Raw genomic sequence first — 14,673 nt, forward strand, 5'->3', positions numbered from 1 at the left:
TCAGCTGCGCAGGGCGTGTCCCTGGCCGCAGCTCCTTCCACTCCCTCTCGCCTTTGTCAAGCGAACGCAGCTGCAGCCGCTGGGCTTGGCATCCGGGCGAGGCGAGGCGTGGCCCTGTCTTCTGTCGTCCTCCTGTACCCATGCACCTCTGTGCCCAGTCCGTAGTTTTTGTCTTTGGCTGCGTGTTGGAATCTCTAGGGCAGATTTGTAAAATAATACTGCGTAGGACCCACCCTCCGGAGGCTTGGATTTGGTCCTGGGTGCACTCTGGGCTTTGGGATGGTTCAAGCGCCCCGTGATGCTAAGGTCTGCGAAGGCTGAGAACCACCGGCCTAACGCAGAAAAAGTGGTTCCTCTTTGAACCTCCTCCTGCGCCCTCGCATTTGACTTTGGTTGCCGCGGCTGAGCCAGTTTCAAGGCCGGAGAGTTTAAGATGATTATCAATAGGCAACAACTTGATTTTCCACTTCATTCAATGATTTCTTATGGAGCTGTTTGCATTGTGCCGGGCACTGTTGTGTAAACACTAGGGACACAAAAATAATCAATTAATCAGTTAATTTTAGAAAGACAAATATCACCGGCATCAGGGGGTTTACATTCGAGGGAAGATAAATCAGCAAACCAAACCTGGTAAAGCATGTAAAGAGGAAATAAGCAAGGTAATGAGAATATTTACAAGTCTTGCTTTTTTTATTAGTACCTGTTTGTGGTGCATAATGAATACATTCATTAAAGATCATGATTTCCTAGGAGGCAGGGGTCATTTTGTGTTTGGTTTTGGCCCCTCATCCCCCATGCTTAGTAAAAATGTGTTTATTTGAATAATACTGTTTTTAATCACTTCTGCGTTTCAAATAGAGTGTGATCTTTGGCTTTCTCTTTTCTGTCTACCTAAGCATCCCTGCTTTCTATCAGTCCCATCTGGAAGGCCACCCTTTCAGCCTGCAGGGTTAGCCCTTCATTTTTGTTCATATTGCCTGGACCATTTCAGCGGTTGTTTTGTTGTGCTTAGTGTCTACAGTATTTGGGGGGGTGAGCATTGAGACAGGCTCTCACTGTATAGTCCAGACTGGCCTCAAGCTCACAGCAATACTCCTGCCTCAGCCTCCTGAGTGCTGGGATCTTTTATACTCCTAGCACACAGTGCAATAAATAAGGTATAGACTCATTCTACTGTTGTTCTTGTTTTTACTTGAATTTTTGATTAAAGGAATAGGAGGCTTGGGGAAAACAAAGTTCAAAAGAATTTTTCAGATTTCATATATGGTGTAATAGGTAAGGCCAGCTTATAATTTTTGGGTCATTAAGTCTCCTTCGATAGGTAATAGGAAACAGGGAAGTAGGACCTTTGCTGATGCTGAGGCCGGGGGATTGCCAGGAGTTTGAAACCAGCCTGGGCTATATAGTAAGTTCAAGGCCAGCTTGACCTACCTAGTTAGACCCTGTCTCACAAAACCAAAAAAATAAATAAATAAAATGCACCTAATCATGCAACGACAGACATATGAAATGCTACCAATGTCATTACTACAGTAAAATCAAATAACAAAACCTAAGAATAGATCATCAGTTCAATCTTGTATTGAGTGAAAAATACCTAGTAACCATCTTTCCTTCATCAGAATGTAGCCTCCAGAACTGTAGGGATCCAGAATCATCTAGATCCCACAGTCTACAAGACCAGCCCAACTTTTGTTTGGTCCTTATGCCCAGGAAGCAACACTTTGATACTCAATGTTATTTTCTGGGTGCCCAATGTTATAGTTTGTGTCTAGATGTCCCTCCAAAGCCTCATGAAGCCTTCGATGGGGCTTTTCCAGAGATGGCTGACTCTAGAGTGTGTGATGCTGGATTAAGTGGGGGTGATTGCTAAATCAGTCCACTGATTGGTTTGGCACTGCCCTAATCCAGGTAGCCCAGATAAATTATGAAACGGGCAGAAAGACTCTGTTAAAGTCCCTTGTTGGCTTTGCTGTCTTCTAATGCCATGAACTGTCCCTCCTCTGCCATGTACCACCCTGCCTTAGAGCCAGCCAATTATGGACTAAAACCTCCATGAACTGTGAGCTAAGTAAACCTTTCTTCCCTTGTGTTATGGTTTGTGTCTGTGTGTCCCCCCAAAGCCTCATGTGGTCATGGGGCAGGCTTTTAGAGTTTGATTGATTATGGGTGTGAGAGCTACACCCGCCCTGGGGTGGACAGTTTGCATATGTAAGGGAGACGAAGAGGCTGCTTGCGACCATTCCTCCCTTCGGTGCTTGATGCTTTTGCTGTGTTCTGCTGCTGTGAGCTGTAGCCCTCTGCCGTGTGCCACTCTGCCTTGTAACCTGCCAACTATGGACTAAAACCTCCACAAACTGTAAGCCAAATAAACCTTTCCTTCCTTAATTTTGGGCGTCAAGTATTTTGTCCCAGCAACGACAGAAAAGTAACCAAGACACCTTGAAAAAAATTAGTTTATTTCCAGCTAGGAGTGATGGCACACATCGATAATCCCAGCACTCAGGAGGCCGAGGCAAGAAGATTGCTGTGAGTTTGAGACCAGCCTAGGCTACAGAGTGATTTCAAGGCCAGCCTGCACTACATAGTAATCCAAAAATAATTAGCTTATTTCCTGAAGTATATGCATAATACAGAAGGATCCCAAAATGAATTTGGGAGGGAGAGGAGAAAACAATGAAAAACTATTTTCCCCTAAACATGATACAGTTTTGACTGACGTACCAACCCAACTAAAGGTCTGGGCAAAGCTGAGATGTTTGGCAGAAAATAGTTCAAATATGGAAAGCCCACAAGATACTAACTCAGCTGGAGCAGGAATACAAAAAATAATAATGTAGATTCAGAATGTATCTTCTAACAGTTCTATCTCTGTAAAGGCCACACATTACCCATAAAGATCCCCTATTGACTAAGCTCAGCCAACAGGGAAACCACGTAGCGCTGGGCGTGGTGGCGCATGCTTATAATCCTAGCAGGTGGCAGCTCTTGGCACCCAGCTGTATGGGAGACTGTGCCCAGTGAGTGCAGCTGCCAATGTTTTAAGAGAAGGCAGAAATCTACTTGGTATGTGAAAAATCTTGCTTCTTAAGTATTTGCATAATTTAGAACATGTTGCTAAATTCTTTATGTTTCATGCATTTCTCTGCCTTATGCCTGACAATTTAAAAAGATTAAAAAGACCATTAGGCTGGGAAACAAAAACAAAACAAAGAAAGAAAAAAAGAGGGAGTGTTCCTAACTTCCAGGAGTTTCTCAGCTAGAAATGTAACCAGGGCCAGATGTGGTGGTGCATACCTGTAGTCTCAGCACTCCAGAGGCTGAGGCAGGAGGATCATCACGAGTTTGAGGCCAGCCTGAACTACAGAGTGGGACCCTGTCTTGAAAGAAAGAAAGAGAAAAAGAAAAAGAGAGAAAGAGAGAAAGAGAGAAAGAGAGAAAGAAAGAAGAAAGAAAGAAAGAAAGAAAGAAAGAAAGAAAGAAAGAGAAAGAAAGAAAGAAAGAAAGAAAGAAAGAAAGAAAGAAAGAAAGAAAGAAAGAAAGAAAACCAAATTTCCCAGTGCATAATGTGTTCTGTGTGCTCGGAAGAACCGCAAACAATTCCTTCTAGCAGGGGGGAGCATGGGGGGCAGCTTGGTGAGGAGGGCAGGATATGGTCCGCAAGCCACAGAGAGGAGGTGACACTTGAGCAAGTTCTTCCCTTAAAGAAAAAGAAACAGAATGACTCAAATTGAATTTTCCAGGTTCATAGCCCTTAAGAAAAAGCTAAGAAAATTTTTCAAAAAATTAAAGAGAAATGTTTTATTTGTCATTCTGTCTCACATTACCTACCACACGCCAGATGCCTGGCTAATTAAACTGTGTCCCTTTAATTCAAGGCACTGGGGAACTTGGCATTACGTCAACAGTCCAGGAAGCCATCTCCTGGTGACAGTGTCGTCATCACCACCAACCCAGAGGAATCTTGTGCTTTGTGTCCTCAGCGGAAGTGAGTTTCCTAAGCAACAGAGAAGCAATTTCCACGCTCAGAGAGAGGTAACCTGCTGCCCTGAGGATGGCTCTGAGCCCAGTCACACCTTCCTGAGGGGATTTCCTATCTGCTAACATGAATTGTGTCCCTCCGGGAAACAGTTCCCACACCATCTCTTCCATGTGCCATTTTGAAACATGCCTACTGAGTCTGAGAAACCCCAGCTACGAGAGCCAGAGTTGAGGTGTAGCTCATGGTAGAATGCTCGCTTATATGCATGAGGTCCTGATACAGGACATAGAGTGTGGCAAAACTGACCGGGGAAATAAGCAGGAGCTGTCAATTACAAGATCCCAGAACAGCACCAAATAATTCCCTAGAACCCATATGTAGAACCTCTCGCAGGCTCCCACAAGATGTGGACGAGTCTAAGGGCACAGACGGCAGAGGAGCTCACTCTCTTGACTTCCCCAAGTATCCTGCTCTGTGTCTTGAGTGCACTTTTATTTTTGCTTTTATCTTTTCCTCTTTGTTCAGTCCAAGTTCACTCTGCAGAGCCAATATTTCCCTAGCCCCTGCGCCCCAAAGAACTTTTTGGCATCATTTTTGGCTTCTCTGTTCAATTCTTTGCTCAGGGCAAGAAGGACCTGGAATATTTTTAATTGGTGAGCCCTTTCAACAGGAACTGACAATAGTCCTTGGTTCAATCCTCAGCACTGCCCGATGATAGATAGCTGGTAGATAGATAGATAGATAGATAGATAGATAGATAGATAGATAAAGAGTGAATGCAATAGTCTCTTCACCCAGGGGCTCATGCCTGGCTTCCTGACCCATTTTACAGATTGAGAAACTGAGCATCTGAACTTTCTAGTGTCTTCCTCTGTCCTGGTCATCCTGTACTGCCTTCGTGGGGTCCCTTCCTCCATTCGTGTATTTTCAAGGCCTGAATAAAACCTAAAAGGATCTCCTGACTCTTGCGATCATTATTACCTTTTCCTTTCTCTAAATTGCTCTTTCCCAAAGTCCATACCTGACAATTACCACTTAATCTTCTTTGCTTTGCATTATTTCTCTAATGATTTGAAGTGTTTCTTTTGGAACTCCAGTAATATTGCAAACTTTTTTTTTCAGTACTGGGGATTGAACCCAGGACCACATTCCCAGGTATTTTTAAATTCTTTATTTTGAAACCAGATCTCTCTAAGTCACTAAATTGCCCAGGCTGGGTTTAAATTTGTGATCCTCCTGCCTCAGCCTCCCAAGTGCTGAGATTACATCTGGCCAGTTAATTCTTAAAGTACGTTTAAGGGCCGGGGATATAGCTCAGCAGTGCAGTGCCTGCCTGACAAGGGAGAGGTTCTGAGTTTGAGTCCTGGTACCAAAAAAAAGATGCATTTAAGATTTAGTTGATTTGCAACCAATAACAAGTGCTGCAGGAACTGTGGGGAAAAAGGAACCCTTTTCCACTGTTGGTGGAAGTGTAGATAGGTAAAACCACTGTGGAAATCACTTTGGAGATTCCTCAGAAAACTAGGAGTAGTGGTCCCATTCCACTCAGCTATTCCCCTTCGGGTATCTTCCCATAAAAATTAAAAGCATCATACTACAGTGATATATGTGCGCTCATGTTGATAGCAGCACAATTTGTATTAGCTACATCTGGGAAACAACACAAATGCCCATTAACTAAGGAATGGACAAAAAGGATGTGATATTTTTATACAATGATGTACTACTCAGCCAGAAAGAAGGATAAAGATGAGACTTTTGTAGGTAAATGGATACAAGTCGAGACCATACTCATAAGTGAAATAAATCAGACTCACATGTGTAAACATAGTATTGCTTCCCTGGGGTGAGACACTAAAAGAGTAAAAAAAAAGGTCTAAAATGTACAATAGAAATGGGAAGAAATTGTTCAAAAGGAAAAAGGAACTATGATGGGTAAAAGGGGAAAGGACAGTAGGGAAAGGGGGAAAAATACAGGTCAGTTCTACTATTACATGTTTATATCTGGTAATCTGAACAACTAATTTGAAGACAACAGTATGTAATATAGCCGGACATGGTGGCACCCACCTGTAATCCCAGCACTCAGGAGGCTGAAGCAAGAGGATCATTGTGAGTTCGAGACCAGTCTGGGCTACAAAGTGAGCTCAAGGCCAGCCTGAGCTGCATAGTGAGACTCTGTCTCAAAACGACAAAAAAAAAAAAATATGCAATATAACAACCATTGGTAAATTCCTACCATCTTGTTTGGTGAAGCTCTGTATCGTTTCTAATTTTTTTTTATTTTCTATTCTTTTTAGTGATTTGTTCAGTCTTGCATTCTTACATCTGGTAATCTGAGCCACTTCTTTGAAGATAACAATATGTACTATAACAGCCACTGGTAATTCCTATCATCTTGTTTTGAAACACTGTATCATTTTTACTGTTTTTGTATTGTTTTTGTCTTTGTTGTTGTTATTTTGGTTTTTCTCTCTCTAAAATAAAAAAGGAAATTTGTACTAATATGGATTGGAGACATTTTTATGCCCATACCTTGTACCCTGAGCAATTACTTTTAACAACATATAATGTATTAACTGCTGTTATTGTTCTATTATTTTGTTATGAAATTTTGTTTTACCTTTTTTCTATAAAATAAAAAAAAGGTTTAGCTGATTTGGATGGTGGAAACCAGCTCTTGATCAGGCTAGTAATGGAGGGAGTGGCTGGGTAATCAGTGCTCCCACTTTGTGCTCCAAACCCAGCCTTTGAATTGCAGCTGGATAAGAGTATAATACAAAAATGAAACGGACTCGGGGTGCAGCTCCATGAGCGAGTGCTTGCCTAGCATTTGTAAAGCCCTGAGCTGGATCCCCAGCACCACCAAATTAAAATGAAAAAACAGGATTCAGGGGCTGGGGATTTAGCTCAGCGGCAAAGCACCTGCCTGGCAAGCGCAAGGTCGTGAGTTCGGTTCCTGGCACCGGAGAAAAACCAAAAAAAAAAAAAAAAAAGAAAAGAAAAAACAGGATTCAAATGATATATATCACATTCACAATTCACCCAGTGGAAAACCGGGTCCATCACAGTGTCACAAAAGTTGACTGTGATTAGTGTCAACCTCAAAAGCCACCCTCCAGGGCACCCCGAATTTAATTTATTTACCGATTATTGGTGCATTCATTGGAACCCTTGCGATTTTTTTCCAATTAAAAGTTATTTTTTCTTCTTGTTGGCATAAAGGGCTGTTTCTCCTTCCCTGCCACCCTGACTCTTGGAGTCTGAGGGCTCCTAGGGCAGCTTGGTACAGGAGGGGCATTGAGGAGGGCAGCAGGAGCTATTGCGGCACTTAATGCAGGGAGAATGGAGTGCAGGCCATGGGAACAGCGTCCTGCAGCTCACGCTCAGAGCGAGCAAGGCCTCTTGTTTCCGTGTCTGTTCCACTCACCTGCAGGATCGGAGCCCAAGGAAATCCTCAGTCCCCTTCTGCTCTCTGGCCCACCTCACCCAGGGCTAACTCCTGAGGGTCCTGTCTTCTCCCTGGGCACTGGGAAAAGACAAGGCTCCTGCTGCCTCCTGGACTTAGAGCCAAGTCCAGGTAGACGTTTTTGGTCTGTGTTGCATCTGTATTTTTTCCTCCTGTCATGGGAAAAATTTTCCACAGGCACTTCACTCTTGTCTTGTTTCTGTTCGATTCTTTCACAGTGCTGGGGACCAAAGCCAGGGCCTTGCCCGTGCTAGGCAAGTGCTCCCCCAGGACTTCTGCAGGACTTTCTCTCCAGTGCCCGAGGTTCTTCTGCAAAGAAAAAGCCAAAAGCCCCCATCACAGCAGCTCATTCTAAACCTGCCCACGTGGGGCAAAGGCTAAATGTCGTGAAAACCCTCCTCCTGCTTCTCAGCCAGCCGGAACTTGTCATGGGGAAGAAAGGCATCTGGAGGTGATCTCTTTCATTAATAAGAAGTATTTTTTTGCTTGCCTATTGGTTTTTGTTTTGTTTTTGTTTTTTGGTGCTGGGGATTAAACCTAAGACCTCATGCATGCTAAGCAAGTGCTCTACGACTGATCTGCACCCCGGTCTAAGGAGACGACTGCAACAAAGAGGTCCAAAGAACTCATAATAGGGGCTGGGGATTTAGCTCAGCGGCAAAAGCGCCTGCCTGGCAAGCGCAACGTCGTGAGTTTGGTTCCCGGTACCAGAGAAAAACCAAAAAAAAAAAAAAAGAACTCATAATAGAGAAGAGAGTTCTCTTAGTAGAACCAAAAAGTGTACTCAGAGTCTTGAAGGTTCTGTCTTATTTACTGTTGTGGTTCTGCTACCTGGAACAGTGCCTGATACACTGTAACTACATAATGCACTGTAACTACATAATAATAAGGATAAAGCCAGGTATGATGGCCCACACCTATAGTCCCACTGCTAGGGAGGCTGAGGCAGGAGGAGCACTGCAAGTTCAAGGCCAGCCTGAGCTACATAGTGAGTTTAATACCAGCCTGGACTTCATAGTGAGGCCTTGTTTAATAACAATAATAATAATAGAGTAAATAGCAGCAGTGATAACTGCCACATGTTCAGTTCTTAGTGCAGTACCTAATAGGTTGAAAACACATAATAAACATACGTTGAACAAATAAAGGACTAGTACTAGCGATAGTATTGTTTATTAAGCACTTATTGCTCAATGATCTAATTGAATCCTCACAGAACCCATAGGAAGTCAGTATTTCCATGGCTTTTTTTAGCTGAAGTCTTTATTAACTCAAATAATTGCACATCTTCTGGTTTGTTGAAGCAGTAAGTGAGACAGCACTTGCCACAATAATGTCTGTCAAAGTGGCTGGCCATAAAAACTCCAGCATTTGGCCAGGCATGGTGGCATATGCCTATCATCTGCGCACTCGGGAGGCTGAGGCAGGAGGATCACCGTGAGTTTAAGGCCAGCATGGGCTGCATAGTGAGTTCAAGGCCAGCCTGAACTACATAGTGAGATCTGGTCTCAAAACAAAACAAAACAACAACAAAAACCTCCAGCACCACCTCCATCTGAAGGGCACTCCCAACAAAGATGACTAATTTTGCCATTTTCGTCCTCCTTATAGTATTTCAGGACAGCCAACGTAATCTTCCTTCTCTTCCACTTATTCTTCTTGGGAGTGTAAGACTTCTTCCTTTCCTTAGCACCACCACGAAGCCTCAACTTAAGATGAAAGGGAGACTCCTTTTGAATGTTGTAATCAAAGTGCGTTCTTCTTCCAGTTCTTACCAGCAAAGAGCAGCGCTGGCTGAGCAGGAGGAATTTCCTCCTTACCCTGGATCTCGACCTTTACTTTTTCTATAGTGCCTGAGGGTTCACCCTGCAGTGTGATGCCTTTTACTCTGCATCTTGGTGACAGTTCCACCACAGATAGCAGATCTGAAAGGGAGACAGACTATCCAGACCCCATTATTTCCACTTTATAGACTGGGAAACAATGAATTAACTTAATCAAGTAACTTTCCTGAAAGCCCATGTGGCTAGGGAGTGGTGGCTTCTCAACAGCTACGGTAGCACCACAGCTACCGTGAGCACCCCCAGCCTCCCTTTAGGTTGACTACTGCTGGAACCAGGGGACACCACAGAGGCAGGGGAGCCGGCCTAAGTGATTTCCCTCCACAAATAGGCTTTTATTTATTACTGTTAAAAGTCTGGATTCTTTGGTTTGATTTTTTTTTTTGAGACAGGGTCTCACTATGTAGTGCAGGCTGGCCTTGAACTCATTATGTAGCCCAGGCTGACCCCGAACTATGGTGATTCTCCTGCCTCAGCCTCCCAAGTGCTGAGATTACAGGTATGCACCACCACGCCAGGCTAAAAGTCTAGATTTTAAACAGACTCTTGGACAAGTGGTTTGTACCTATTAGCTCATTCAACTTTACCACCAGCCCCATACCCAGTGTTTTTCCCAGGCTATTCCCTTCACCACAGAGCTCCATGCTTGTTCCCAACTCAAACTTGGGCTTCTATTTTTCACTTTGCTAACAAAGGCGTCATAAAGAAGATAAATTGATCGGTAGGCCTCTTTCCCAATGCTGTCTGGAATCAACTTATTGATCACTTCCTTCAGCTCATTTGTCTGCCCCTCCTGGGTCAGGATTTGCATCATCTTCTTCTGGATTGGACAGGTCTGCTGGAGTAGAAGAGGTCTTCAGTATCTGATTGCTGGGATTGTTTAGTGAAAGTAACTGTTATGTTTTGTGTCTGGATGTCCCCCTAAAGCCTCATGCAGTTATGGGGTGGGCTTTTAGAGTTTATGACTGATTCCTGGTCCAATGATGAGATTATGGATGTGAGTGCTGCACCCACCCTGGGGTGGGTAGCCTGCATACAATATAAAGGAGGGAAAGAGGCTTGCTCTTGCTGCTCCTCCCTTTTTGCTCTTGTTGCTTTTGCTGTTTTCTGCCGCCATGAACTGTTGCCCTCTGCCATGTGCCACTCTGCCTTGGAGCCAGCCAAGTGTAAACTGAAATCTCCATGAACTATGAGCTAAATAAACCTTTGCTTCCTTAATTTTGGGTGTCAGGTATTTTGTCCCAACAACAAGAGAAAAATAACCGAGACAGCAACACAGGACAAATGAAGAAAATAACCATCAGTGGTCTTGACATCAAGTTGAGCTTTGATTGCAGCCTGCCATTTTTTGAGCATGGGGCACACTATGTCACAGGGAAGAGCCAAGCCACAAAAATGAGGCAGGAGCTTTTCCCTGAATGTATTCAGGGATTAGCCTGAATTTTCTAAATGCAGCATCATCATCCTGCAGATCAGCAAGGCACACTTCAAGCACATGACCTTTGAGCCCATCAGATGTAGTTTGGGTTCCTTGAGTTCTGGTGACTAGTGTTTTTTCTGAAATGTCATTGCTTGTTTTTTTTTTTTGTTTTTTTTTTTTTTAGTACCGAGAATTGAACTCAGGACCTCGAGCTTGCCAGGCAGGCACTGTGCCACTAAGCCATATCCCCAGCCCTTTTGGAGCATAGCTGGTGCTGTGACATCATACCAGTCTTTCTTAGAAAATGATCAACTGCTTTCTTCCTGGCTCCCTGTTTGTCACCTTTCATAAGGTGCTTGTTCCTGCCTCCCTCATGGTGCTGCTCAGAGAGCCCAAAGTGGTGATTGTGAGGCCTAAAATCACAGCCTCCAAGCTCCCGCCTTCTGTGTCCACTCAGCATCTCCAGGCTGTCAGCCCACACATCTCCCTGTCTGGCTTGTTTCTGCATATGGACAAATGGATTCTACTTTTTTTTTACTTTAGTAAACTATAAAGTAATGAATGACATACCACTCTAGCTTAGTTGTCATCAAATGGATCCCCTACGTATTAAAAACAAAATGTCTTTAAGACTGACATGTCAAAATCCTCAGTCAAGGCAGGCGTGGTGATGCACACCTGCCTGTAATGTCAGCACTTGGGAGGCTGAGGCAGGAGGATCACCACAAGTTCAAGGCCAGCCTGGGCTACATAGTGAGTCCAAGGCCAGCCCGTGAATTACATAGCGAGACCCTGTCTCAAAAAAGAAGAAAAAAAAGACCCTAGGTTTGCATTTACATTTTCTTAACCTAGGACTCTTTTCAGTCTCAAACCAGCAAATAAGGAAACTCTATTCCCACATTTTCCACTGTACTTTGAGAAAAATAGATTTCAAACTTCTTACTGCTACTTCACTTAGTCCTTTCAGGTGAATCTAAATTGGTCTCATTGATGGGCCAGATCTTTACATGTGTATCACAAGGTCGTGAGTTCGATTTCTGGTATCAGAAAAAAACAAAAACAAACAACAAAAAAAACACAAAGCATGTGTATCATTCTGACCTCCACAAGGAAATAGCAGGTAAGGGCTTCAGGGTGTTTCCAGTCTGTAACCAGAGTTGTCCTTCCCTTCCTCCATCAGTGACACAGGACACCATAAGGCCCAAAGGGAAGGTTAGATGAAAAAGGCATAGCAGGTAAATATTTACAAAACTAAAGCTGTATTCATGACAGTCATTTCATAAAAAATGTTCTCTGAACTCAGAACTACCACAAAGATTAAAGGGCACAAACACTGCAAAAGGAAAAATATTTCCAAGAAAAAAGGAAAACCTTGAGCTTGCTTATATCCAACAACAGAGTCTTTGGTAAAAATGAATTGATAGGGGCCAGGGATGTAGCTTAGTGGCACAGCACCTGCCTGTCAAGCACGAGGTCCTGAGTTTGATTCCTGGGGCAAAAAAAAAGGATTGATAGGGCTGGGAGTGTGGCTCCAGGGTGACTGCTCGCCTCAGACGCAGGGGGCCCTGGGTTCCATCTCTAACACCACAGAAAGAAGGAAATGAAATGGAAAGAAGAAACAGAAAGGACAGATGTAGACAAAAGTTATGAACTGGTATTTCACTGAAGAAGAAAGACACCTGGTATAATGGCTCTTGCCTATAATCCCAGCACTCTGAGAGGCTGAGTCAGGAGGATTGCAAAGTTCAGCCTAGCCTGCACAATTTATCTACTTAGTGAGATATTGCCTCAAAATTAAAAAATAAAAAGGGCTGGGAATGCAAAGGCCTTAGATTCAACCCCCAGTACAAAAGAAACAAATAAACAAAGAGATCAACATCTCATTAGTTAAATCCAAGCTCCAGTGAGATACTATTACACACCAGCTGTTGGTGGTGAGAGAGAACAATAAGAATTCTCATTCTGGAGCCAGGGATATAGTTCAGCAGTACAGCACCTGCCTGGCAAGCATGAGGTCCTGAGTTCATTCTCAGTACAAAAAAAAAAAAAAAGAATTCTCATTCCAGGGCTAGCGGTATGGCTCAGTGGTGCAGTGTTTGTCCTGGTTTCAATCCCCACCCCTATAAAATTTATCCATCAATTGACCTCATTCAACTGCCAGTGCAGGTTAGAAATCGGTATAGTCACTTTGGAGAACAACCGGGCATTATTTCATAAAGTCCAGCACCTGTGGACCCTGGTAGCCAGTGCTCCAGTCCTAGGTAAATACCCTAGTCTTGCTCCTGGACAAGGCACATGTGCAAGAATGTTTGTAACAGCATTGCTTGAAACGGGAGGAAAATAAGCAAGCTAACTGTCCATCAATAGTAATGTTTAGTTTTTTTAGTACATGTTTGTGATACAGAATGAATTCATTCCTTATGGGGAGCCGGTACGTACACAGATGGCATCTTACTGTTTCTTTCCTGTCTCCTCCTCTCCTCCCCCTGCCCTTCTCCCTCCATCCCTTAATCCCTTTCCCATCTGCAAAAGGTCTACCTTCCTGTTTCCTATTGTCTTTTATCAGGTTAATAATATCCCTCAGTTATTGCAGGCTGATCAGGTCCACGATCTCCCAAACAAGTGTACACAAAGGCTAAATAAAAAGAGGCAAATGGAATGATTTCAGGGCTCCAGGAGGATCAAAGCCCTCTCACAGAATTTGAGATTCTCTCAGGGCTAAAACCAAGAACTTCTCTGGGTGGCCTGTATTTATATGGTTATCAGAAGAAGGGAGGGAAGTATTCAAGAAGGGCAGAATTACTCAAGGACTTCTCCAAGTAAGGTTTTCAATACTTTGTAGCCCAGGCTGGCCTCGAACTCACAATGATTCTCCTGCCTCAGACTCTCGAGTGCCGGGATCACAGGTGTGCACCACCACATCTGGCTAAATTAATCCTTAATAAGGATTAAGTTAATTCACCCGAGAGAGATGCGTGACACTATACTCTTTATCTAGTTGAGATGGGATCCAGGTGTCCTTGGCTGTGATCTTGTCTTATCCTTTGAGGCTTTCTGGCTTCATCCGCCATTACAGGCCTTAGTAGGGATTAGTGACTCACAGAGGTTCACTTACTATGAGTCTGCCACCCACTTCCAGACAAGCGGCTTAGGCTTTGGATGGATTCACAAGTGAACATAAAAAGCCAGTTGGTTAATTTAAGTCCTGCTCAGGGCTGCTTCATAGTGGTCTCCATCAGTGTTTTATTTTGCTCTTTCAATTATTTATATTTTGAGCTTCTCATATAAAAGAAACCATGTAATATATAACCTTCTATGTCTGATTTATTTCAATGAGCATTAAGGTCTCCAGGAACATCCATTTTCCTACAAATGACTCAAATGTATCCTTCTTAATGGCAGAGAGGCACTCCATTGTGTGTATGCCATATGTTCTTTATCCAGTCAACCTCTTGAATCCATCAATAGGAATTTTTTAACCTTAAATTCCTGAGAAATGATTTTCAATACAATTAGACCCTGTCTCAAAATAAAAAAGGGCTGGGATGTGTGCAAAGGCCCTGGGTTCAATCTTCAATACTGACCAAAAAATGTAGCTAAGCATGATGGTGCATGCCTATAATCCTGGCACTCTGGAGTCTGAGGCAGGAGGATTGATGTGAGTTCAAGGCCAGCCTGGGCTCCATAGTGAGTTAAAGGCCAGCCTGCACTACATAGTGAGACCTTGTCTCAAAAAACCAACAGAAAAAAGTCTAAGCTGAGTTAGGAATATAGCAGTTCAGTGACAGTGTACTTGCCTAGCATGCACAGGCTCTGGGTCTGATTCTGGACATCAAAGGGAAGAAAATATCTAGGTTAATAGTGTTTTTATTTCAATGCATTAAAGATGCCACTCCCCTATTTCTGCTTTGCATTGGAGGGGCAGTACTGAAGATTGAACCTAGAGCCTTTGCACTGA

General features: G+C 43.4%; 1 pseudogene; it reads right to left on the reverse strand.

Moving 5' to 3' along the window:
* LOC102014696 lies at positions 1–11,223 on the reverse strand (annotated as a pseudogene).
* Between the last annotated feature and the right edge of the window lie 3,450 nt (positions 11,224–14,673).

This window comes from Chinchilla lanigera, unplaced genomic scaffold (assembly GCF_000276665.1).
Source record: "Chinchilla lanigera isolate Chin_1 unplaced genomic scaffold, ChiLan1.0 scaffold00108, whole genome shotgun sequence".
NCBI lineage: Eukaryota > Metazoa > Chordata > Mammalia > Rodentia > Chinchillidae > Chinchilla > Chinchilla lanigera.